This window comes from Lynx rufus, unplaced genomic scaffold (genome assembly GCF_022079265.1).
Source record: "Lynx rufus isolate CCGP_SWC_20201006 ecotype Redwood Valley unplaced genomic scaffold, mLynRuf1.p SCAF_2, whole genome shotgun sequence".
Classification (NCBI taxonomy): domain Eukaryota; kingdom Metazoa; phylum Chordata; class Mammalia; order Carnivora; family Felidae; genus Lynx; species Lynx rufus.
Genome location: NW_025814834.1, coordinates 50,265,042 through 50,291,220, shown reverse-complemented (window position 1 = coordinate 50,291,220; position 26,179 = coordinate 50,265,042). Strand labels below are relative to the sequence as shown.

At 35.9% G+C, this 26,179-nt stretch overlaps 1 pseudogene; it reads left to right on the top strand.

Moving 5' to 3' along the window:
* The first annotated feature begins 9,142 nt into the window (after positions 1 to 9,142).
* Positions 9,143 to 10,740, top strand: LOC124514180 (keratin, type II cytoskeletal 8-like; annotated as a pseudogene).
* Positions 10,741 to 26,179: the final 15,439 nt, after the last annotated feature.

Genomic DNA, 26,179 nt, shown 5'->3' with positions numbered 1-26,179 from the left:
TCTGCAACCAAGAATACTCTATCCAAGAAGGCTATCATTCAGAACAGAAAGAGAGAGAAAGAATTTCCCAGATAAGCAAAAGTTAAAAGAATTAATTACCACTAAAACAGTGCTAAGAGAAATGTTTAGGGGGACTCTGTGGGTGGGAAACAAAAACCATAAGTAAGAGTAAAAAAAATAGGAAGAACAAAAGCAAAAAAAAATAAGTATTTCTGTAAAAATAAGTCAAGAGAAATACAAAATAAAAGGATATAAGGGTGCCTGGGTGGCTCAGTTGGTTGAGCGTCCAACTTCAGCTCAGGTCATGATCTCACAGTTCATGGGTTCGAGCCCCACATAGGGCTCTGTGCTGAGAGTTCAGAGCCTGGAGCCTGCTTCGGATTATGTGTCTCCTTCTCTCTCTGCCCCTCCCCTGCTCATGCTCTGTCTCTCAAAAATAAATAAATGTTAAAAAAAAAAAAAGGATGCAAATTATGATACCAAATACATGAAGTGTGGAGGGGAGTAAGGAATTAGTTCAAAGTTAAGCAACTCTCTGCTGATATATATATATATATATATATATATATATATATATATATATACACACACACACACACACACACACATATTTATATCATTTATATCTATATTTATTTATCTATAGATAGATATATGTGTAACTAGGTAACCATGTAAGAGAGACTTCATTACACAATATTTTTGTATACTGAATTGGCTTCATTATAAAATTAAAAAAAATTATCTTGCTTATCACCAAGTTATATGAATTATGGCTAAGTGAATTTTTATAAAATTTTAAATCCTAAATTCCCAGTTTCTAGAATCGGAGTGGTTTAAATTAAAATATAGGCGGGGCGCCTGGGTGGCTCAGTCGGTTGAGTGTCCGACTTCGGCTCAGGTCACGATCTCGCGGTCTGTGAGTTCGAGCCCCGCGTTGGGCTCTGGGCTGATGGCTCAGAGCCTGGAGCCTGCTTCCGATTCTGTGTCTCCCTCTCTCTCTGCCCCTTCCCCGTTCATGCTCTGTCTCTCTCTGTCTCAAAAATAAATAAACGTTAAAAAAAAATAAAATATAGGCTATATATCATATAGGATTAATTTCTTGCATTGGCATACATTAATTATGTGAACTTAATTATATCAACTTATGTTATCCTTAGGACAGCTGAAATCAAGATATCAAGAGAGGCCAACATGGCTTCTAATAAGAGAGATAGGCCTGACCAGTAAATATAGCAGGTAGAGGAAATAGGTGGCTTCAGTATGATTGCTACATCTAGAACAGCAAGAACAAATGCTGGAAACAGTGCGTATTGATTTGAAATCTGGCTGCTTTCTCACAGGAATGACTAGCACCACTAGGGTTATTTATTCAATCATGATTCTGTAAAACAATTCCAGGAAGCCAGTTGATTTATAATAAATACTGGAAAAATATCCACGTTTTTTTGGTAGCTGAGCTTTCATTATTTTTGTTATTTTGATTTTATGATTGCTATCATTAAATAGGAACTTTGAGATAATTATATATATTCCAGAGAGACACGTTTTGTATAAACCATTGAGAGAATGTTTGACCATATTAAGAAAAAAATAATGTAACCATTTAAAAGTTTCTAAATTGAGGGGTGCCTGGGTGGCTTAGTCGGTTAAGCGACCGACTTTGGCTCAGTTCATGATCTCGCGGTCCGTGTGTTCCAGCCCCGCGTCTGTGCTGACAGCTCAGAGCCTGGAGCCTGTTTCAGATTCTGCGTCCCCCTCTCTCTCTGACCCTCCCTTGTTCATGCTCTGTCTCTCTCTGTCTCAAAAAAAAAAAAAAAATGTTAAAAAAATTTAAAAAAATAAATAAAAGTTTCTAAATTGAGAGAAGTCAATACAAGAAATTTTCTTTAAGCTTGAACCTTTGTATACTAATGAAACTTCAAAGTCTAAAGTAGTGACAAAATTTTTCTCTTGTGTTGTAAGAGCCTCTGTTGCATATATTTTATAATATAGCCAACAGTTTTTGGTTTAAATCATATCAATTTGACCTTTTTTTTGTTTTAAAAATATATATGATATTATCTGTAAGTAATAAAGGTCTAAGAATAAAATACAACTATTTTGTTGGACTACCACTGCTTTAAAAATTAAAAAGAACAATGGTCTGGTAGGCTTTCCAGTAAATGTTATTTTTTAAAGGTTAGAATTTAAAGCTGGGTTTTATCTGAAAATATTTTTCTATAATAACACAATTATCATGGTTTTAAATCTTTAAAAAGGAAGAAATTTAATTCTGTGATGAATTATTTTATATATGATCACTGTTTTAAAAAGCAGGTGCAGTCACCATTTATAATATAGATAGGCATATGCATATATATGAGAATAAAAAATTCCCTCAGGATATATTACACATAACTGAACATTTAAGTCACCTGGAAACTGAAGAGGCTGCCAGTGAAACTGAGGAATTCCCTGGCATTAAGAAAATCAAGCAGGTCTCTAATAATAAAATAAATTCACTTGCAGGCAGTGGTTACGATGTGGATACTATTTCAGCTATTAAAATCCATTTTGTTTTCATTAATGGTCTTGTCATTTATATATGACTGTAAGCTCATGCCCTTGAACCCATCTTTTCTAATGTACCACTGTACCACTATCCTTTCTTAGTCTCCCTATTTTATCTTTAAATCTCTTAAAAATGATGTTTGGATTATTTTACCCCTTGTCTATTTTTTTAAAAGTATTTTGTAAATATTTAAAATTTTATAATATTTTAAACGTATTTTTGGTAACTTCTCTCTAATAATTTCATGAATATATCTAAATCTTCCAAAAAACTTTTCTGACTTTGGATTGTGTAATTCTTTAACATCTGGTACAATGTTTTATGTAATATTAAGATGCCATCAGGCCTGAAGATGACTAGAAAGTCTACAACCTTGCTTATTGGCATTTCCACTTTCAGGGATGCATTCATTTGTTCATTTTTAAGTATTCCAAATATTTTTCTTTTACATAGGCTTGAACATGACAACTTTTCCTTAAAACTAGTTGTTCAACAACATCAAATACAGACTTCTCTCTTTTGCCATTAGAAGATATTTTGCTCCTTTAGTAAGGTAAAAAAGATTTTACTTCTATCTTTAATATCTTGTGTCATCAGCAATAATGACCTCTAGAAAGCATCTGGGGTAGAAGGAGATAAAGCAGTTTTCTTGTGATCCATTCCTGTCCCCCCCAAAAAGGACCCAGATTTTATGGTCCTTTATGGTTTATGGTTTATGGTAACTGAACCTTTGGGCAAATTTTGCCCATATTTGCCCATGTATTTGCTAGAAGAAGAGTCTCTGTGAAATAGTGGTCTTAGCAATGACGTCCCTGATTCAGGGTTGCTTTTGATAAACAAGCCTACAGTTAATGGATATATAATAAGCCTAAGAGGAATATTACACAACTCTGTAGAGTATCAAATGAAAATGTTTCATAGTCCAAACACTCATAATTCTGTATGTTAACGTGCCAGCCTCATTAAAAAGCGAATCTAATTCTGGGCCAGAAATCAAAGGACAGTTGCAGCAAGGAGGGACTTGGAGATGCAAACAGCATATCAGAGACATTTTTCTGCTTTGCTTGAACCTTTTAGTTTATATGCTTAAGATCGTAAGAAAGTCTTGATGTTTTATAAAATCTCTGATTTGTATGAGTCTGACTGAACGGTTATTTGTGTTAGCTGGTGTGATAAGCCAGGCTTTCTTTCAGATTCATGAAAAAAGAAAGGCTAAGGCAGTTTTTGGCAAGAAGGAGGAGGGGATGAAAAAATATGTGAAAAACTGATGCTTGGGTAACTGCTTTCTTATGAAGTGGAGAGAAAAATGAGGTACATTACAAGGGAAAATCTTGCCAATGAAATTGGAGGAAATAGATTTAGAACTGAGGGACCGGCTAGGTGGATTGACAGAGAGTGACATGCAATGGAAAAAAGAGCAAAAAGTTTTTTTTTTTTCTTGACTCTTATTGGCAGCCCTGTGGGGAAAAAAATGAAGACCCTTTGACAAGCAGCAGATAACAATAGGAAACACTTTAAGACTGAATTTTCTTGATACTGGAAGGCTTCTTTATGCTTCTATGGCTTTGTGGTGAGATGTCCTGTTCATTTACATAATAACACCAGTAAATCCATTGTTTGTAAAAGCATACAACCAATTGCAGGCTAAGGTCATGTGACTAAAACTACCAGGGGCAAACTGTTAAGGAATTTAGACATTTTACAAAGAAATACTAGACAAAGTCTGGCGAATTACTTTTGGTACAGATTCCTCAATTAATGATCAAGGAGTGTACTGGGTTGCATACTATCTCCCCAAATTCATGTCCACCCATAACCTATGAATGTGATCTTATTTGGCAATCAATTTATACGTGATGAAGTTAATGAGAGACCAAAGTGGATTAGGGTAGGCTCAGATCCAATGATTACTATCCCTATAAGGAGAGGGAGCTTTGCACACAGGCATATAGGAGGGTGTGAAGATGGAGACAGAGCCTGGAATGAAGAATCAGTAAACTAAAAGCACCAAGGATTACTGACAAATGCCAGAAGCTAGGAAGAGGCAAGGAGGGATCTTCCCCAAGAGCCTTCAGAGGCAACATGACCTTACCAACACCTTCATTTACGTTTTCTAGCCTCCAGGACAGCAGGGGAATAATTTTTGTTGTTTTAAGCCACATAGTTTAGAAATTTGTTGTGGCAGCCCCAGGAAACTAATATAGGGGCTATGTTGCTAATTTTCAGTTCTACTAAAAGGAAGGAATCTTTTGTCTTGACAATGGATCCCCAAGTGGTTGTAAATTTCTGCAAGCAGATAAATCTGGTTGTTGTTAGGGTTAATTTGTTGCTGTGGATAATGGCAAGGGGTGACAGAACCCCCCCTGAGAGGAGTATCTGTCCCACCAACTCCCCCACCCTTAAATGGAATAATCCTTCCTAAGCATTTGGAATGTGACAAGTGCTTGTGACCTTAACTTCCTTTATCATGACCAGAAAGACATACTTAATTAAATGCCACTGATATAGATTGTTAGACGTATGATCTGGAGTGCTTCCTAATCTTGAGAGCTTTTTGTAATCTAATTCTTAGTAAATCAAGAGAATATTCAGGTGGAAGTAATGACTACAAGACTCAGTTACCTGTGTAGGGTGCAGGATGGATAAAAGACTTAGGTCACATTGAGGAAAGGGTTCCAGGTCACATAAAGAAAAGGGCTGAAGGGGAGACATACACATATGAATGAGAAGGAAATGATAAATTACTTAACTGAAGGAGTCTGTATATATGACTTTTTAAGTTATAAGAATACTCTTATGACTTAAAACACCGTGCAATTTCATTATATTCTAGTCTAGATAAATTAAAATCTCACTATGAGAACTGTGATTTAGAATGAAAAGTACTTGGATAGGGGGGCTGAATTTTATCCTCGTAAAAAGCCCTAGAATCTGAAAATGTTGTCTAAGAATATGAGATCAGCTTGCACAACCTGTAATAAAAGATCTTAGGCTTTTGCAATTCTTTGGGTGTAGTGGTCTGGGGTCTGGCATACAAAATTCATTAGGATTGCCATATGAGGGTGCTCAGTAAATAGCAATGATTCTCTACTGGGAGGATTTTGGCAGTTCAGAACCATTCCTTTGACAGTGTCTAGAGATCTGTCACAACAAAGTAGTTGTCACTGACAACTACTGGGTAGAGGCCAGAGGTACACATTCACCAATGAACAGAAGAGCCTACCCATTCCCAGCAAAGAATATCCAGCCCAAAATATTAATAGTGTTGAGGTTGAGAAACTTGATATTTAGTAATCCCTATGAGGAATATGGATGTTTCTCTTCAAGACTTCCGTGTGAAACTGGGGGAGTAGAAAACACAATGATGGAGGCATTCAAGGTAAGGGTGATGTTATGAATTAGAAAGTTTTGGGTTGCCTGGGCGGCTCAGTTGGTTGTGCTTCTGACTTCAGCTCAGGTCATGATATCACAGTTTGTGGGTTCAAAGCCCCATGTTGGATTCTGTGCTGACAGCTCAGAGCCTGGAGTCTGCTTGTGATTCTGTGTCTCCCTCTCTCTCTGCCCTTTCTCCACTTATGCTCACTCTCTCTCTCTCAAAAATAAATAAATACACAACAAAAAAGGGGAAAGTTTGGCCAAAGAGATCATCTGATGGTTATGTTACTTTTTTAACTGCATAGTTGGGATGCGTATTACACATGATGAAGAAGGTTGTCTCCTCCCTTCCCGGTCATAGGAGTTACTGATTAACTCACCCTTTACTCAGCTTTACCTCAGCCTCACCTATTAATGTGGGACAAAAAGACCAGGAAACCAAGTGAGACGTGCGTGTTTCTCCTTGCTTTGCATCTCTGAAATTGCTAGTAAGGTTCTTGAGAGTGGATAAGGGTTCTGGTTTGTGTGAATGTGACTTGATAATATGTACCTTTGTATTAGCTCAGCAACCGTCATTGCTTATTCTGAAGTGGTACTATCAACCATCAGCATGAAGTTAGTTCCTCATCACTGACCTATTGAGATTAAAATAAGCTACCATTAGACATGGGATGGAAATGCATGCTTACCCTCCTGAGAAAAATTGTGAACATTTAAAAGCAAATATTTTATTGTATGTTAATTTACAGGAGACATTGGGGGAAAATATATGCTTTTTAATAGAAAATAGCTTGTATCTGATACTTACACAACACCTTAATTATTTTGGACACATGATTCTTTTTTGTGTGTGTTTTGTTACAAAAAAAGCTACAAAACTACCATTTTAAGATTGATCTGCCTTATAGTTTGTAGATGTTATTTTATGTGAGATTTTACTGTGAGACTTTGTGTTTCCATTCTTGCTTTTTACTAGATGAAGGTGGGGATAGGGATGTGGGGATCATTATGAATGTCTTACCACGCTTTTTTTTTTAAAGTTTTTGTAATTATTCATTTTTGAGAGACAGAGAGAGCGTGAGCAGCGATGGAGACAGAGAGAAGGAGACACAGAATCTGAAGCAGGCTCCAGGCTCTGAGCTGTCACCACAGAGCCTGACATGGGGCTTGAACTCACAAACTGTGAGATCATGAACTGAGCAGAAGTCAGACGCTTAATTGACTGAGCCACCCAGGTGCCCCTTACCACACTTTTCTGATTTTAAGGCTTTGCCTTCAACCAATCTTACAGGTGAATTGAATAGAGGGTATTAATTTTTTTTTTTTGGTATTGAGAATGAAGGAAATTTATTTTGTAAGGTGGTAAATAATGTCCACATTTACCCATTTAAGAACACTATGTAAAATAAAATTATAAAGTGTGAAATAAAAGTTATGTTTGCATGGGATTTTTGCAAGATTGTCTAAACCAAATTTTTTTTTCAGTAATTACTTCTGGCATATAATTTTAATGATATTTAAAAATTCTATTATGAATAACTGAGATTTAATTAAATACAATCTAATTAGTACTTATAAGCATAACTTTGATTTACACATTCAGAAGATAGTTTTAATTTAAAGTCCTGAATTCCCTTTATAGATGTTTGATTCGAATTTAGATTAGGGTGATCACATTTTTGAACTGTTCTTATTTGGCAAGTTTTTAAAAGGAATATTTAGCTAGTGATAATCATTTAGATTTTCTAAAACTGTTTTATGCATATGCCAATAATCAGATTTTAGAAACATAAAAATTATGTCTTAAAAAGTTTAAAAATATCCCATAGAGATGATAAACTTTAGTGTTGTTATAGATGTCAAGTTTTAACTATTTATATCAATGTTTAGAACAAATTTCAGGATTTTCTTTTTTTACTCATACAGGCATAATTAGTTGTATATTATTCTTTTTAGCTGATGGGGAAAAATGGCTAATACTTTATTATTGCTTAACATTAAAAAATGCTTTTCTTTGGGGGAGGGGAATTACAGGTAAAACATATTCTTTAAAGGCAGCCTAAAATACAAATTGAGCTGTTTGTAAAAAACTCTCTATTCCAAGTCAAAGAATAAATAATTGTAAATGAATCTTCAGTTATCTTGTTACTTTATGCTTATCCTGACCAGTGACTAGTTTGAACTAAGTATTTGCTTATTTAATTTTTCTGGATTATGGGTTGAAGTCAAAATGCCTAGAAGGACAAGTTTTGTAACACATTAAACAGGAAACAATATTTTTGAGATCCACAAAAATACACAATTTCTGCTATTTGGGGAGAAATTTCTGTTCTCCTGATTTATCATACTACTTTATTTTGATCAAAATTTAAAGATACTGTGTTTCAAAAAATGAAGCAGTGAAAATACAACAATTCAAATAGCAATTAGCCTCATAGAAAGAAAGATGAAAAAAATGAGAGAGGATGGAGTAAGATGAAAAGTATATGTTTTCCTTATAATGAAGGCAGACAGTATCCAGTACAAGTACATTGTAAATACTTACTCTATAGACTCTACAACTGCTAGTTTTCTCCATTTACCCTTGCAGGTTTTTTCTCTACCCTCCTCTGCTCTGCTCTATACTCTGGGAAACTACTTGTTATAAATTGTACCTATTGAAATCCCTTTAACTCAGGTTCTGGTTGGATTAGCAACATGAGAGCTGATTGTGGGAAGAAAAAGAAAGCTCAAAGTAATTATTTCCTTTTTCCTTTCCCTGCCAGAGTAAGGTTTTAGCAGCGGCTGCTCCCTTTGAGGTGCTCATCATCTACTACGGTATTTGCTGGTGTCTGGTAACTCTTACCCCTTCGTCATTGAGGCGTAAGAGTTTCCTACTCTTGCTAGCTCCTGGGTGCATCACCATGGCATACTGCACTGAATTCTGCCTACACTTCTACAGACTGTTTCTTCCTTAAACTTGTTTCAACTAACCTTTGATGTGCTGTGTGTTTCATGGTGGGACTCTGAATAATACAGTAACTATATCTAAAGTAGTTTTCTTTTTAATAGAATCTTTACTATGCAAGAATGAGAGTTCAGTTCTGGGGTGCCGTCTACATTTTTATGAAAACATGTAAATTCAAAAAATTTAGCCTACCTAAAAGCAGCTTCTCAGCTCGTTCTCAAAGCTCTGTCAGGTTCAGCCTACTCACCTGCACCCCAGCCTTCACCATGTGCATCAGGGTGACCCAGAAGTCCTACAACATGTCCACCTCCAGAGCCTAGGCCTTCAGCAGCCGTTCATACACGAGTGTGCCTGCTGCCCACATCATCTCCTCTGCCTTTCCCTGAGTGGGCGGCAGCAGCAGAAGCTTCCAGGGTGGTCTGGTCACCTGCACGAATGTAGTTGGGGTTGTGGTGTGGCCAGGGGTGTGGGGGAGCGTCACAGCTCTCTCAGTGAACCAAAGCCTGCTGAACCCCTGTAAGCTGGCAGTGGGCCCCAGCATCCAGACTGTGCACACCCAGGAGAAGGAGTAGATCAAGACCCTCAAAAACAAGTTTGCCTCCTTCATCGATAAAATGTAGCACCTAGGGCAGCAGAACAAAATTCTGGAGATGAGGTGGAACCTTCTACGGTAGCATGGAGCAACATGGGCAATGTGTTCAAGAGTTATGTCAACAATCTTGCATGGCAGCTGAACACACTGGGCCAGGAGAAGCTGAAGCAGGAGGTGGAGCTTGGCAATGTGCAGGGGCTGGTGGAGGACTTCAAGAATAGGAGGAGGAGATCAAAGTGAGTGTAGACATGGAGAGTAAGTTTGTTCTTATCAAGAAGGATTTGGAGGAAGCTTATGTGAACAAGTTGAAGCTGGAGTTTGCCTGGAAGAGCTGACTGACAAGATTGGCTTCTTAAGGCAGCTGTGTGAAGAGGAGATCTTTAATCTGCAGTCCCAGATCTCAGACATGTCCGTGGTCCTGTCCATGGACAACATCTTCTCCCTAGACCTGGACAGCATTATCTCTGAGGTCAAGGCCTAGTATGAGGGCATTGCCAACTGCAATTGGGCTGAGACTGAGAACATGTACTGGATTAAGTGGGAAGAGCTGCAGATATTGGCTAGGAAGCACAAGGATGACTTCCATCACAGAAGATGGAGATTTCCAAGATGAAACAGAACATTAGACAACTCTAGGCTGAGATCAAGAGACTCAAAGGCCAGAGGGCTTCCCTGGGGTCTGCCACAGCTAATGCTTAGCAGTGCAGGGAGCTGGCCATTAAGGACACCAGTGCCAAGCTGGCCAAGCTGGAGGACACCCTGCTGTGAGCCAAGGAGGACGTGGCATGGTGGCTGAGGGAGCTCATGAACATCAAGCTGGCCTTGGACATGGAGATCACCACCGACAACAAGCTCCTGGAGGGTAAGGAGAGCTGGTTGGAGTCTGGTATGCAGAACATGAGTATCCAAACTAAGACCACCAATGGCTACTCAGGTGGGCTGAGCTTGGCTTACTGGGGCCTCACAAGCCCTGGCCTCAATTATGACCTCAGCTTCTTCCAGTGTAACTTCAGCTCTGGTGAGGGATCCAGTTCCTTCAGCCCTGTCAGCTTCTCCATGGCAATGATTGTGAAGAAGATTGAGGCCTATCATGGGAAGCTGGTGTGCAATCATCTAATGTCCTTCTGTCCAAGTGAACAACATCTGTGGTCCCTCCTGGCCTCCTACTCCTGTGGTCACCATAGAGCCTTTGTGGGCAGGAGCTATACGGGGGAGCCTTGGAGAACAGGAGACATGCCTGAGGCTCAGCACAGGTCCTCAGCCTACTCTTAGCAGGGAGTCTGCGGCCCTGGGTACCCCCTCTTGCCAGTACCCCCTACTAAATGCCAATTCAAGTGTCTTTTCCCAAATAAAGCCTCAGATGACTCTGCAAATCCCCAAAACAAAACAAAACAAAAATTTTAGCAAACAGAGAAGTGGACATCTATACAGATTTATGAATTTCCACGAGCATTATATACTCATGTAATCCAGATCAGGAAGCAGAGGATTACCAGATCTCCCTAACTCCCCTTTGTGCTTCTAGTAACTAAATGTTAGGTATAACCAATATTCTAAATTATAGCTGTATTAGAATCTCTTTTTAAACTTTATATATAAAGGCATTCATCCAGCATGTACATTTAGTGTCCGGCTTATTTGCTCAACATGTTTTTGAGATTAATTCATATGAAGTATAATATTAATTAGTTCATTCGTATTGCTGTGTAGTAAGTAAGTGATTTACCTTTTTACATTTTTGGGGGGATAAACTTTAGGCTTGCTTTCAGTTTGGTGCTATTTTGAATAGAAGAGCCATGAACATTCCATGCTTATCTTTTAGTGGCTATGTATTTCCTTATCTCTTGGCCATAAACCTAGGATGGAAGTCTTGGAACATGGAATAGATAGTTATATATTTAACTTAGGTAGATATAGCTGAAGAATTATCTAAAGTGGTCATACCAATTTACATTCACATCAACAAACCATGAAAATTCCATTTAATATACAGGCTAACTAATGTTTGGAATAGTCACAGTCATAGCCTTTCTCTTTTTCTTTTGTTTTGGGTTTTTTTTTTTGTTTTTTTTTTGTTTTGTCTTTTTTGTTTTAAGTAAGCTTTATGCCCAGCATGGAGCCCAATGCAGGGCTTGAACTCATGACGCTGAGATCAAGACCTGAGCTAAAATCAACCGTCAGAAGGTTAACCAACTGAGCCACCCAGGTACCGCAGTCATAGTCTTTCTAATTAAGCCCTCCTGTTGTGTGTGAGCTTAATAAACCATAATGTCTAAAGACCATCAGGAACACACCTAGAGTCAAAGTAGATTTATTAACTTGCTGTAGCAATGATGATGGGACAAGTGTGGAATTGTAGGTTGTGTCAGTAAAGGATAGCTTGGGCCTTTACTGTTTTTTGGTTTATCCTAGGTGATTTTTGAGAAGGAAAATAAAAGGGGATTATGTTCTGGATTAGTATTTGTTATGGAATGTTGGCAAATTACTATGTGTATTTTAATAATTTTTAATCTAGTAGGTAAAGTGGAAAAGTAGAGCTAGAATTGTCATAGTTACAGATGCAGTGGCCAAGTATTTGGTTAGGAGAGAAAGAGTAATTTTTGTTTTTGTGTGATATTCTTGTATTTTGTTTTGTTCTGTTACAGCCATGGAGTAATGTCATCAGATGTTGATACTCTGTTAAGTTATTTAAATTCAGCAGGGACACCATGGATTGGTATAATTTCTAGGCAAGCTACCAGTTGTCAGCTGTCAGGGTAATTGTGTTATTCTCTGTTTACCATTTTGGCCAAAGGTAGATAAAGGCTTCATTAGATTATCTGTCTATCTATCTATCTATCTATCTATCATCTATCTAATTTTTCTATCATCTATCTAATCCAAGTTAGCTAGCGTGTAGTTCAATAATGATTTCAGAAGTAGAATCCAGAGAATCATCCCCTACATATAATACCCAGCGCTAATCCCAATAAGTGTCCTCCTTAATGATCTTTGCCCATTTAGCCCATCCTCCCCACCCAAAACTTCCCCAGCAACCCTGAGTTTGTTCTCTGTATTTAAGAGTCTCTTATGGTTTGTCCCCCTTCCTGTTTTTATGTTACTTTTGCTTCCCTTCCCTTATATTCATCTGTTTTGTGTGTTAAATTCCACATATGAGTGAAGTCATATGATATTTGTCTTTCTCTGACTAATTTCGTTTAGCATAATACACATCCACATTGTTGCAAATGGCAAGATTTCATTCTTTTGATTGCCGAGTAATATTCCATTGTATATGTATACCACATCTTGGCAAAGTGTCTATTCATGTCTTTTGCCCATTTCTTCACTGGCTTATTTGTTTTTTAGGTGTTGATTTTGATAAGTTCTTTATAGAGTTTGGATACTATCCCTTTATCTCATTTATCATTTGCAAATATCTTCTCCCATTTCATCATTTGTGTTTTAGTTTTGCTGATTGTTTCATTCACTGTGCAGAAGCTTTTCATCTTGATGAGGTCCCAGTAGTTCATTTAGCTTTTGTTTCCCTTGCCTCCAGAGATGTGTTGAGTAAGAAATTGCTGCAGCCGAGGTCAAAGAGGTTGTTGCCTGCTTTCTCCTCTAGGATTTTGATAGCTTCCTATCTTACATTTAGGTCTCATCCATTTTGAGTTTACTTTTGTGTATAGTGTAAGAAAATGATCTAGTTCATTTTTATACATGTTGCTGTCCAGTTTTCTCATTACCATTTGCTGAAGTGACTGTCTTTATTCTATTAGATATTCTTTCCTTCCCTGTCAAAGATTAGTTGGCCATACATTTGTGGGTCCATTTCTGGGTTCTCTATTCTGTTCTACTGTTTGTTTTTATACCAGTACCATACTGTCTTGATGATTACAACTTTGTAATACATCTTGAAGTCCAGAATTATGATGCCTTCAGCTTTGCTTTGCTTTTCTTTGTCAGGATTGCTTTGGCTATTCAGAGTTTTTTCTGGTTCCATACAAATTTTAGGATTGTTTGTTCTGGCTCTGTGAAGAATGCTGGTATTATTTTAATAGGGATGTCATTGGATATGTAGTTTGCTTTGGGTAGAATCCACATTTTAATAATATTCTTTCAATACACGAGCATGGGGTATTTTTCCATTTTTGGGGGTTATCTTCTTCAATTTCTTCCATAAGCTTTCTGTAGTTTTCAGTGTATAGATTTTTTCACCTCTTTGGTTAGGTTTATTCCTAGGCATTTTATGGGTTTTAGTGCAATTGTAATTGGAATTGATTCCTTGAGTTCTCTTACTCCTGCTTCATGATTGTTATATAGAAATGCAACAGATTTCTGTACATTGATTTTATATTCTGTGACTTTGCTGAATTCATGGATCAGTTCTAGCAGTGTTTTGGTGGAATCTTTTGAGTTTTCCCAATAGAGTATCATGTTGTCTGCAAAGAGTGAAAGTTTGATTTTTTTTTCTCGCTGATTTGGATGCCTTTTATTTCTTTGTGTTATCTGATTGCTGAGGCTTGGACTTCCAACATTATATTGAATAACAATGGTGAGAGTGGACATTATTGCCTTGTTCCTGACCTTAGGAAAAAGCTCTCAGTTTTTCCCCATTGAGGATGATATTCGTGGTGAATCTTTCATATCTGGCTTTTTATCTTGAGGTATGATCCTTCTATCTCTACTTTCTTGAGGCTTTTTATCAAGAAAGGATGCTGTATTTTTTCAGATGCTTTCTTTGCATCTATTGAGAGGATCGTGTGGTCCTTATCCTTTCTTTTATTAATGTGATGTGTCACATTGATTAATTTGTGGATGTTGAACCAGCCCTGCATCCCAGGTATAAAGTGATTATGACAAATAATTCTTTTAATTTATTGTTGGACCTGGTTGCTTAGTATCATGTTGATAATTTTTATATTCATGTTCATTAGGGAAATTGGTCTGTAGTTCTCCTTTTTAGTGGGGTATTTGTCTGGTTTTGGAATCAAGGTAATGCTGGCCTTGTAGAATGAGTTTAGAAGTTTCCCTTCCATTTGTATTTTTTGGACCAGCTTCAAAAGCATAGGTGTTAACTCTTCTTTCAATGTTTGGTAGAATTCCCCCTGGAAAGCCATCCAGTCCTGGACTCTTGTATTTTGGCAGATTTTTGATTACTAATTTGATTTCTTTACTGGTTATGGATCTCTTGAAATTTTCCATTTCTGCCTGCTTAAGTTTTGGTAGTTTATATGTTTCTAGGAATCAGTCCATTTCTTATAGTTTGCCCAATTTATTGGCATATAATTGCTTTTAATGTTCTCTTATTATTGTTTGTATTTCTGTAGTGTTAGTTGTGATCTCTCCTCTTACATTCATGATTTTACTTATTTGCGTCCTTTCCTTTCTCTTTTTGATCAATCTGGCTAGGTTTTATCAGTTTTGTTAATTCTTTCAAAGAACCAGCTCCTGATTTCATTGATCTGTTCTACTGGGTATTTATTTATTTATTTATTTATTTATTTATTTATTTATTTATTTTGATATCATTGATTTCTGCTCTATTCTTTATTATGTCCTGTCTTCTGCTGGTTTGGGGCTTTATTTGCTGTTCTTATTCCAGCTCTTTTAGCTATAAGATTAAGTTGTGTATCAGACCTTTCTACCTTCTTTAGAAAGTTTCTGTGGATAGGTCTGCTGCAAACCTGATCTGTCTTCTCTTACAGGTTAATGACTTTTGTCCCTTTTTACTTTCATAAGTCTTTCCTTATCTGTGTATTTTGTGAATTTGACTATGATATGCCTTGTTGATGGTAATTTTTGGGGGGTTCTCTATGCTTCTTGAATTTTGATGTCTGTGTCTTTCCCTAGATTAGGGAAGTTTTCTGCTATAATTTGTTCACATAAACCTTCTACCTCTTTTTCTCTCTCTTCATCTTCTGGGACTCCTATAATATGGATGTTATTTCTTTTTAAGAAGTCACTCAGTTCTCTAATTTTTGTATCATGTTCTTTTGCCTTGGTTTCCCTCTTTTTACTGCATTATTCTCCATAATTACATCTTCTATATCACTGGCATTTATTCAAGATTGCATTGGGTTGTAGAATTTTTAATTTCATCCTGACCAGATTTTACTTCTTTTATGTCTGCAGAAAGGGGTTCTGTGCTTTTTTTCAACCCCAGCTAGTATTATTATAGTTCTGAATTCTAGTTCACACATCTTGTTTATATGTGTGTTGATTAGGCCCCTGACTGTCATTTCTTCCCATTATTTCTTTTGGGGCGAATTCCTTTGTTTTGTCATTTTGGAGGAAGAAAAAGAATTAATAAAATAAAATTTAAAAAAATAAAAAAAAATTGAAAACAACCCCAAAAATCAAACAAAGAAAGCTAGATCCTAGGAGTGTTTTGGTCTGCTTGTTGAAAGAAGCTTGATAAAATAGAGATAAAAGGGAAAGTAAAGAAGAAAAGAAAAAAAAAGTAATGAAATGAAGAAAGTGAAATAGAATAAAAAAATTACAAAATATAGCAAACAGAAAAATATATATATATTTTAAAACATTTATTCATTTTTTGAGAGACAGAGGCAGAGCATGAGCAGTGCAGGGAGGGAGGGAGGCACAGAATCTGAAGCAGGCTTCGGGCTCTGAGCTGAGAGCCCAGAGCCCAATGTGGGGCTTGAACTCAAGAACTATGAGATCATGACCTGAGCTGAAGTTGGATGCTTAATTGACTGAGCCACCCAGGTGCGTCAAATTTAAAATATTTTTTAAAAAAAAGGAAAATAAAAATAAAATTTTCTCTTTCTGTATCTGAGAAAAAGAAAAAAAAGCAAAACAATTTAAACAAAAGCAAAAACAACAACAAATAAATGAACCAGAAAACAGAATGGGGTGGATCAGTGTGAGCGTGTATGTGCATGCATGTGAGAAGTGAAAATAGCATCACCCAGCCTCCTAGTTTCTGGCACAGGAACTCTGTACTCATACCAACCCACAAACAGGCAACCATCCCTTGTCTCAGGATTCTGTCCACTCCCCACTTCTACACTGTCTGTGTCCAAGCTGTCAGCCTTCCAGGCACCTCCCTCCCAAATTTTATCTCAGATGGGACTGTGTTTCCAAACCCCTCACTTCTGAGAACCCTGTGGCTTGGACCTGCTCCAACCCTCTGGGAGACGGTTTCACTGAGCAATGGTCAGATGCAGGCTTGCCCCAGAGAACATTCATGTGATCTTGCTGAGGCAGAGGTTCTGAGATTGTGGCCAGGTACTGGCTTACCCCAGAATAAATTCATGCAATCATGCAGTGGCAAAGGTTCAGAGATTATGGCAAATTACAACACATAGCCAGCACCAGTTTTCACCACACTCTATCATCTTTGTTCCAATTCCAGAAAATGTGGCTATTCTCCAGGGTCTGCTGGGACCTTTGCCTGTGGGAGACCATGTTCCTCTACCAAATGCCCTCCAAGCAGGGGAACTGCTTCTCCCTTTTTGGCCCATGAACCCCTTGGACATCACTGCCTACTCCTGGAGATTCGATCTTTCTCCCCACCAGAGCACTGATAGGTACTGAGCTCCAGAATTTCACACTCTGCACTCCCATGTTTATAGAGTACTAATGGAATTGAAACCTTCCCTTTCTCCAGGTCAGTGGTTTAGGGAAACAGATTTCTTGTTTAGTCCCTTGTGAGTGTTTCCACTCTTTTTCTTTCTTTCCAGCTACTTTCAGGGGAATGCTTTTTCTGTACTTTCCTGGCATGCCACACTTTTCCCCACTTTCTCTGTCCTCTCTCAACAAAAACAGCTCCCTACCCTCCATGGCTTCTCTCTCCCCCAGTTCATCTCTCCACACAGTGTGTATCAGCCAAGATCTGTGGCTCAAGTTACACAGATTGTTGTGTTAATCTTCAGATAAATTTCCTAGGTGTGAAAATTGGTTTAGTGCTGGTCTAGCTGCCTTTAAGGGATGAGAGAAGTCAAGAACTTCCATGCTGCTCCACCATCTTGGCCCCACCCCTACATGTTATTAATCTATGGTGTTCAGGACTGCACCATTGCCAAAACTCTACTGAACAGGAGGGTGTTTAGAAAATATCATTTATTGGGACACCTGGGTGGCTTAGTTGTCTGATTCTTGTCAGATGTCTGATTCTTGATTTCAGGTCAGGCCATGATCTCATAGTTTGTGAGTTTGAACCCCTGCATTGGGCTATGCCCTGACAGTGCGGAGCCTGCTTGGGATTCTCTCTCTCCCTCCCTCCCTCCCTCTCTCTCTGTCTCTGTCCCTCCCCCTCTTTAAAATAAATAAAGTTTAAGAAATATCGATTATAGTTATATTAGAGTAACTCCCTCCTTTTCCTTTTGTTTGAGCATGAATTACTGAATTATCTGACTTTACAGTAACTATGAAGAATCATTTAAGACTGGACAGGATACATTAGAAAATTGCAGTACAGACAAGTTTCAGAAATAAAATAATTATTAGCCCTTATAAAGAGTCTTGAACACACAGAGGTGGATGACCAATTCCAGGCTAAGAAAATGTTGTAAAAGCTATCTCGTATGTTACAGAGATTCAGTTGCATATTGTATGAGTCCTTTTCCACTTAAATTTGCAATAGAAAAGAGACAGGAACAGGGGTAACATTCGTAAACACATAGCAAGATTGAGGAAAATTGATGGTGAGTGAAGTATTAGGTAAAAGGCAAGGCTTTACAAAACTTTAAAATAATAGTTCAAAGGAAATGTATACCTCCAACAAGGAAAATCATCAGTCCATTTCTTTCATGTTTTAACTAGTATGCTTGACTGAGGACAATTAGTTCAGCTATTTGGAAAGATATAGTGAATTTAAGTAAGTGATAGGCCAGTAAGCTTGGACATTGTAGTTTCTGTTTTTAAGTGGAAACCATTAGCAGAGAATTATCAAATCAATACTATCAAGGTAGTTTCTAGAGTTTTGCATGAATCATATGTTACTAAAAGAAGTGAAGCAGTAGTAAGATTTTCCTTTCTGGAGAAGGAAAAGGAAAATTTCTGTGTTCAGGACATTGCAGCAGTAGATATTTGAAGGGGAGAAAATGCAACGAGGGCATTGACAAATCTATAGAGTGCTTAATTTATCTCATAAAGGGTAATAATATTTGGCCCCAAAGGGAAAGAAAGTACTTTAAACCTAAAAACCTAGAAATGAAGTCAGCCTTTGTGCTTAAATATATTCCCTTTTACATTAAGGCATACACTTCTTGAAACACATTTATATAAGTATATTTTAATTATACATAATTAACTTAAGACCAAATTTCCTTTTTGATTAGTTTATTTATATTTTTTTATTCTGAGATAATTGTAGATCCACATGCATTTGAAAGAATATTGTAGATAGATCCTATATGCCTTTCACTCGGTTTCCCCCTCATATGGTGAGGGGGACCATATTGTATAACTATAGTATAATATTATGACCAGAAAATTGACATTGATACAGTACACTAGCTTTATTCACATTTTCCAAGTTTTATATGCATTCATTTATGTGAGTGTGTTTGTGTGTGTGTATTCAGCTCTATGCATTATACCAAACGTGTTGATTTGTATTACCCCTACGTAATCATGCTATTTAGATCTTACTATTAAAGAAAAAAAAATAGTTCTGAGGACTTACCCAATGATTTCTTCTCTATTAGGTGGATTTTTTTGCTCTAGCTGGAAGGGGATCATGAACTATTCTCACGCTTGTGTAGTTCTAATATTTGTTTACTGCTGATATTTCATGGTTGTTCTTTCTCTGGGTTTGGGTCATTTTTTCACATACATGCACCAAATAGTATTCAGCCAAAGGCTTGAAGGGACCCTTCTGCAGATCCTGAAGCTCCCTCTCTCCCCATCACCTTCTTTCCCTTTGTCCTTCTCCCTCTTCCCCTTCCTTTATCACTCCCTCCTCTTGTGTACTTTCTTTCTCAAATTCTAGAACTTGCCCTCTCAGAACTCTACCCTTTGCTTCTATAATTTATAAAGTCTACTTCCTCCTTTCTCTGCTGTACCCAGAAATTCTCTCCAGGCAGTACGCTGAGTTAATTGTAAATTCCACCTCATTTGTGTCTGTTCTCTCAGGGATCACTTTATTACTAGTATCTAGTGTCTTAAAACCATTGCTTCATCTATTTTGTTTAAGTTTCTGGTTTATTTTCATATTAAGGTGAGTGCTGGGGCGCCTGGATGGCTCAGTCGGTTTGGCGTTTGACTTTGGCTCAGGTCATGATCTTGTGATTCACGAGTTCGAGCCCTACGTCGGGCTCTGTGCTGACAGTTCAGAGCCTGGAGCCTGTTTTGGGTTCTGTGTCTCCCTCTCTCTTCCTCTTGCCTGCTCACACTTGTCTCTCTCTCTCCCCAAAATAAACAAACATTAAAAAAAAATAAAGTGAGTGTCACTTTATTATGGCCCAGAAATTGATTATCTAATGGTATAAATTTCTTATTTAAATAAAGTCCTGTTTATGTGTTTTTTATTTTACTTTAATGTTTTTGTATCCTGTTTTTCTAAACTTGGCTTATTCTAAGATTACAGATATATACTGATAAATTTATTTGCATGAAGTATATTTTTTATATTTATATTTATGATTTATTTCAAATTGATTTTTGTTTATGCTAGCTACCATAATGTTTCCATCTTGGATCATTTTCTTTTATTTTGAAAAGTTACCCCAAGTTAGTCCCTCTACCACTTTCTGACTAATGAAAGAACTTTATGGCAATTTATCTCCATTTACTGCTCTGTTCTGTTCACCAGTAGATGCCATTAAACACTTTCACTCTTGGCTATGATGGAGTAAGAGGGACTAGATTTACGTTCTCACTTTAAACATGTAGAAAATCAGATAAAATATAAACTCATCAACTTAAAAAAAATGGTCATCTTTACTGATTCCATGTCCTTTGTATTCTATGTAGGGATAATCATTATTTAGATCTAAGCATTATCCCTACTCTTATTTTAAGTCATTCATTTTCCTCAGATATTTTTACCAGAATTTAATTTGGTACTATGTTTTGCTGGACCTCATAGATCTTCCTAAAGCATTAGTTGTTCAAACAAATCCTATTTATTTTTCTCTTTGTATTAATTTTTGATATTTTACTTATTGTTGTAATAACTCTTTATATTTCAAAGTACCCCTTTGATTCTAATACTATTGTCAATGTCTTTTAATTTAGTGTTTGTATTTTGATCTTAAGTATGTCTACAATTATTGTAAGAGAAAATGGAAATAAGTAAAAATGTTTGAAGGGAAATATTAAATGTACTGAGAAATGAGCACTAGAGTATCAGAAAATGTTTTAAGGTAAGTTCAAGGGCTTTAGAGTCAGACTTTTTAATCTGAATTCTATACCTTATTACCTACGTGGTTTTGGGCAAGTTACTATGTTTCTTGCCTCTAGTTCCTTTATCTATAAAATGGGAAAGTAATTACACAAATCTCATGGGACTACTTAGAACTGACCTAGCTCCCTGCAAGTGCTCTTTGCTATGTTAGAATCATAAGGAAAAGCCTCCTTCTATACAAAATCTTTTCATAGAGGAAAATGTCAGAGAGATAAAGCTTTAGGTTTTAAAATTCTTAAAATATCTTTCATAAGCAGACTATTACCTTCAAATTGAGTCAAGGCTGCAAAAATACTTATTATGAGGAGTATTTTTAAATCTCCCTCAATTGGATCATTGTATGATCTAATTTAAATGTCTAGCTCTTTTACCCCAGGGTTTTATTAACATAAAAGAGATTCTGATTTTCATCACTATCATTATTAGTGACTTTGGCCTTATCTGAATAGTCATTCTAGACTAGGAGAGAAATAAAGAAATACCACTGAGGACTTATTTCTAATTGTGGGCTCTTCATAACTAAAGAACTGTTCTGAGTAACTTTACTGTTAACTTTTGAAATCTTATGAGATAGTTGCTGTTAATTCAGCCATACAGTAACTTCTTTCTATTGTGAGAAATACTCATAATTATATATTTGGCACCCTATTATCATCTTCTTCTCTGCATATTTTTGTTATTAATTTAAAATAATTTACTGTATACATGCCATATATATGTGTGTGTGTGTGTGTATATATCCCTCACATATATGCATATGTCATCTTGTATATACATATATGTGTAGCATATATGTGTATATGTGTAGTGTGTATATGTGTGTATATACACATACATACACATTTTTATATACATATACACACATATATACTATGTATATATAGTGAGAGATTAGAAAAGCTGTAAGTTGAATACAGCCCAGGTCTTTTCCTCTTAAATATAGTTTTCTCAAGGACAACTATCTCTTCACTGTTGTTGAAGCATAGAAGCCATTGTTTGCACTCTGTTCAGGGTGGCCCTATAGGGATAGAACAAAGGGATGTGGGGCATGTGTGGCTGTTTAATTTGGGGGTAAAAATAACTTCCCTTTGGTTTGAAGAATTAGTTTATCCCATATAGTATCCTGTAGGTTTGGGAAAAACCCAAAGGGGATTATAATATATAAATAAATGAGTTTTTAGTTATTGACAAAATATAACTATTGTAAGAGTTAAGGGAAAAAGAAATCAAAGAGCTTAATACTTCATAGAATTGTCCTTTCAAAGGTATATCCTATTTCTTAACCTTGCCACTCTCCAAATTCTCAATGATTCTGTCTTCCAGTCTCTGCTGTGAAAGTCTCCACTCATTTGCTTTGTCACCTATCTGTATGGACTACATTTTCTTAAGTGTCTTTAGTCCATTTCTAACAAGGATATTCTCCCTGGTAAGATTGCAGATGGATTATTGATAACCCTAGGACTGTGCTGAACTCTACCCCAATCATGACAGATTTATAATTGGCTGAATATGTGGGTACAGCTATCAGCAACAAAGAAATGGTATCTCAGATGAAGGTCTCTTACTAATGATAAAGATGTAAATTCATCAAGAGGATTTAACAGTCCTAAGTCCTTACACATCTAACAACAAAGTTTCAAAATATATAAACATAGCAAAAACTGAAGTTCAAAGAGAAATAGACAAATTCATAATTACAGTGAGATAATTTCACTACCCCTTTCTCAGTAATTTAAATAATGTATAGAGAAAATCAGGGATGGATGGGATAGATTAATCAACCAACTTGATCTAAATGACATTTATAGAACATTATAGAACATTTATAGAACATTCCATCCAACAGAAACTGTTATTTTTGAGTACAAAAATGTTTCTCATGGTAGACCATATTTTGGACCATAAAAAAAGGCCTCATTGTATTTGAGAAAGGTTCCAGTCATTATTGACGGCCACAATAGAATTAAATTAGAAATCAGTAATAGCATAATATCTGAAAGTCTCCAAATATTTGCAACCTAAAAAACAAAAGCACACATACTTCTAGATAAGCCATGGCTCAAAGAAGAAATCACAAAGGGAAAATGAAAATATTTGTTACTGAGTAAAAATTTTAAAACATCGTATTAAAATTTGTAAGAAGCATCTATAGCACTACTTAAAGGTAAATTAATATATATATATTAAAAAAGTAGAAAACTCCAAAACCTATGACATAATTTTCTGCCTTAAGAAACTAGTAAAGCAAAAGGGAGTTAAACAGAGGAGAGTTATTCATAAAGGTAAGAACAGAATCAATAAAAAAGAAAACCAAAAAATGGAGAAAATTAGTGTAAACAAAAACTGGTTCTTTGAAGGTACTATAGACTGAATGATTGTGTCTCTCCAAAATTCACATATTGAAATCTAATTCCCAGTGTGATGGTGCTTGGAGATGGAGCCATGGGCAGTGATTAGGGGCCCTCATGAACGGGATTATACAAAAGGTTACAGAGAGCTCCCTTGTCCCTTCCAGCACATTAGGACACAGCAAGCAGTCAGCTATGAACAAAGGAAATGGGCCCTTATTAGGTGCAGGAAATGTTGATGTCTTCATCTTTGGACTTCATAGCCTCCAGACTGTGAGAAATAAATATTTATTGTTTAAACCACTCAATCATGGTATTTTTGTTACAAAAGCCCAAATAGACTAGAAAAAAATCATTAAAATGTATAAAACTGTAGCCAAGTTTGGGGGAAAAGGGGAGATACTAATGGTTAATATTGGGAATGAGAGAAAAGGCATCATTATAGTTCCTACAGACACTAAAAAGAAAATGCAAGCATATTATGAACAACTTTGTGTGAATTTCAATAGTTTAGATGAAATTCATATTTTCTTATAAAAATTTACTCAAAGAAATAGATTACCTGATACTCTATCATAAGGAAATTAAATTTGTAGTTAAAACCTTCCCACAAAGAAATCTTCAGACCTAGATTCCTGTGCTGGTGATTTCTAACAAATATTTAAGGAGAAAATGATAATAACTCTATATCAGCTTTCCAGAAAATAGAACAGAAGGGAACACTTTAAAACCTTTCTATGATGTCAACATCTCCCTAAGACAAAAACCTGAAAAAGATTGTTAAAAAGAAAAGCACAGAAACACTATCAATCACATAGATAAAGTGTTTGAACAAATATTGTAACACTGAATCTAATAATATATGGGAAAGGATATAAAATCATAGAAATCTAGCTTCTACCAGCAATGAAATGGCACATTCAATTCTGCAGTTATTCATATTAACCTGCTAAAAGAGAAAACTCCTATAATCCTCTCAGATTTAGGAGAAAAGTTTGATATAATTCAAAATATATTCATGAAGAAAAAATCTCTGATCAAACTAATTCTAGTAAAAGGAAACATCAATCCAATAAAGGGCTTCTACATGAAAACTATAGCTCACATTATTCTTAATGGTGAGACTGGATGTTTTCTTTCTATGAATGGGAACAAGACAGAAATATCTGATCTCATCACATCTTACTTGAGGTTTCTACAATACTATCAGGCAATAAAAATGGAAACATAAACATGGGAAAGGAGGAATTGAAATTTCTCTATCTCAGACAGCATCTACACAGAAAAGTCTAAGGAACCTACAAAATCTAAGAGAAGTAATTGAGTTTAGCAAGTACAAAAAAATACAGAATCAGTATTCAAATACCAATTTTATTTCTATAGGTATCCAAGTAATTGGAAGTTGAAATTCAAAACAGCACCACTTATACTAACATCAAAAATTATGAAATATTTAAAGATAATTTGACAAAAGATATTCAGGACTTGTACTCTTGAACAATTGCATTGTTGATAAAAATTAAATACCATCTAAATACATAGTAAGATACACCATGCTCAGAGAATGAAAGAGAATATTTTACAATGTCATTTCTCCCTAAATTGACATAAAGATCAATACCATCCCATTCAAAACTTCACATTTTTTTTTTGTAGAAATTGATAAGCTGATTCCAAAACTTACATGGAAATGCACCTGGAATAACTGAGAAGTTTGAATTATAATAGTAAAATGTTGGGATTTATACTACCCGACTTTAAGATTTAGAATAAAACTATAGTAATTAAAATGGTGTAACAATGGCAATTAGCTCAATGGAACAGGATAGAGAGTTCATAAAAGACCTATGCATATATGGCTAATTGAAGTTTGACAAAGGCTCCAGGGCAATTCAGTAGGAAAAATAACTTTTCAACAAGTGATGCTGGACCAATGATGGCCATTAAAAACAAGAGACAACCTTTCCTCAAACCATGTACAAAATTAACTTGACGTCAGTATAGGTCTAAGTATTAAATTTCTAGAAGGAATCATAGGTAAAAAAAATCTTACAAAATCAAATTTTTATTTGACCAAGATTTCTTTAAAAAGAAAAATAGCAAAAAAAAAAAAATAGAAATAGACTTCATCAGAATTACACATGTTTGTTCTTCAAAAGACACTGCTAAGAGTATAAAAAAGCAAGACCTATACTGGGAGAAAATATTTGCAAGATATAGATTTGACCAAGGGTTTATATTTAGTATATATAAAACACTTTTACAACTCAACAATAAGTACACAATATAATTAAAAAATAGGCAAAAGAGTCAGACACTTCACCAAAGAAGATATGCAGATGGGAAATAACTGCATGAGAAGGTACTCTATGTCATTGATCTTTGGAGAAATATGAATTAAATCCATATTTCACTTGTGACTATGCTTATGGTGAACATTGAAAAATGTATGGAATTGTCAGATTACTAAGCTGTGCACCTGAAACTAATATAACATTGTATTCTAACCTTCAATAATAAGTTTTAAAAAGTCACATACATGAAAATTCACTCATGTGCTTTAATTACATATAAGCCTTTTCTCATTTAAAAATGAGTCCCTCAACCCCTACCCCCAATCCCCCAAATTCAGTATCATTCACTACATGCTCACTAATGGCTAAATGGATTTTTTCAAAGTGGATAAATTCAAAAGGACTAATGAAAACAAATGTTAGTTAGGATGGGATGCCACTGTAATGGTTACGCATTGGTTGCAGAAATGTAAAATATACAACCATCTTGGAGAGAGTCTCATTTTTTAAAAATGTTTTATGTATTGCTATCATGACATAGCAAACCTAGTCCTATGTATTTACCAAGGAGAAAGCATATGTTCACTCAAAGACTTGCATCCAAATGTTCACAACAGCTTTATTTGTAATACCTTAAACCTGGAATCAATCAAAAATGTCCATCAACAGGTGATGGATGGACAATTTGAGATATATCTGTATAATAGAATATTATT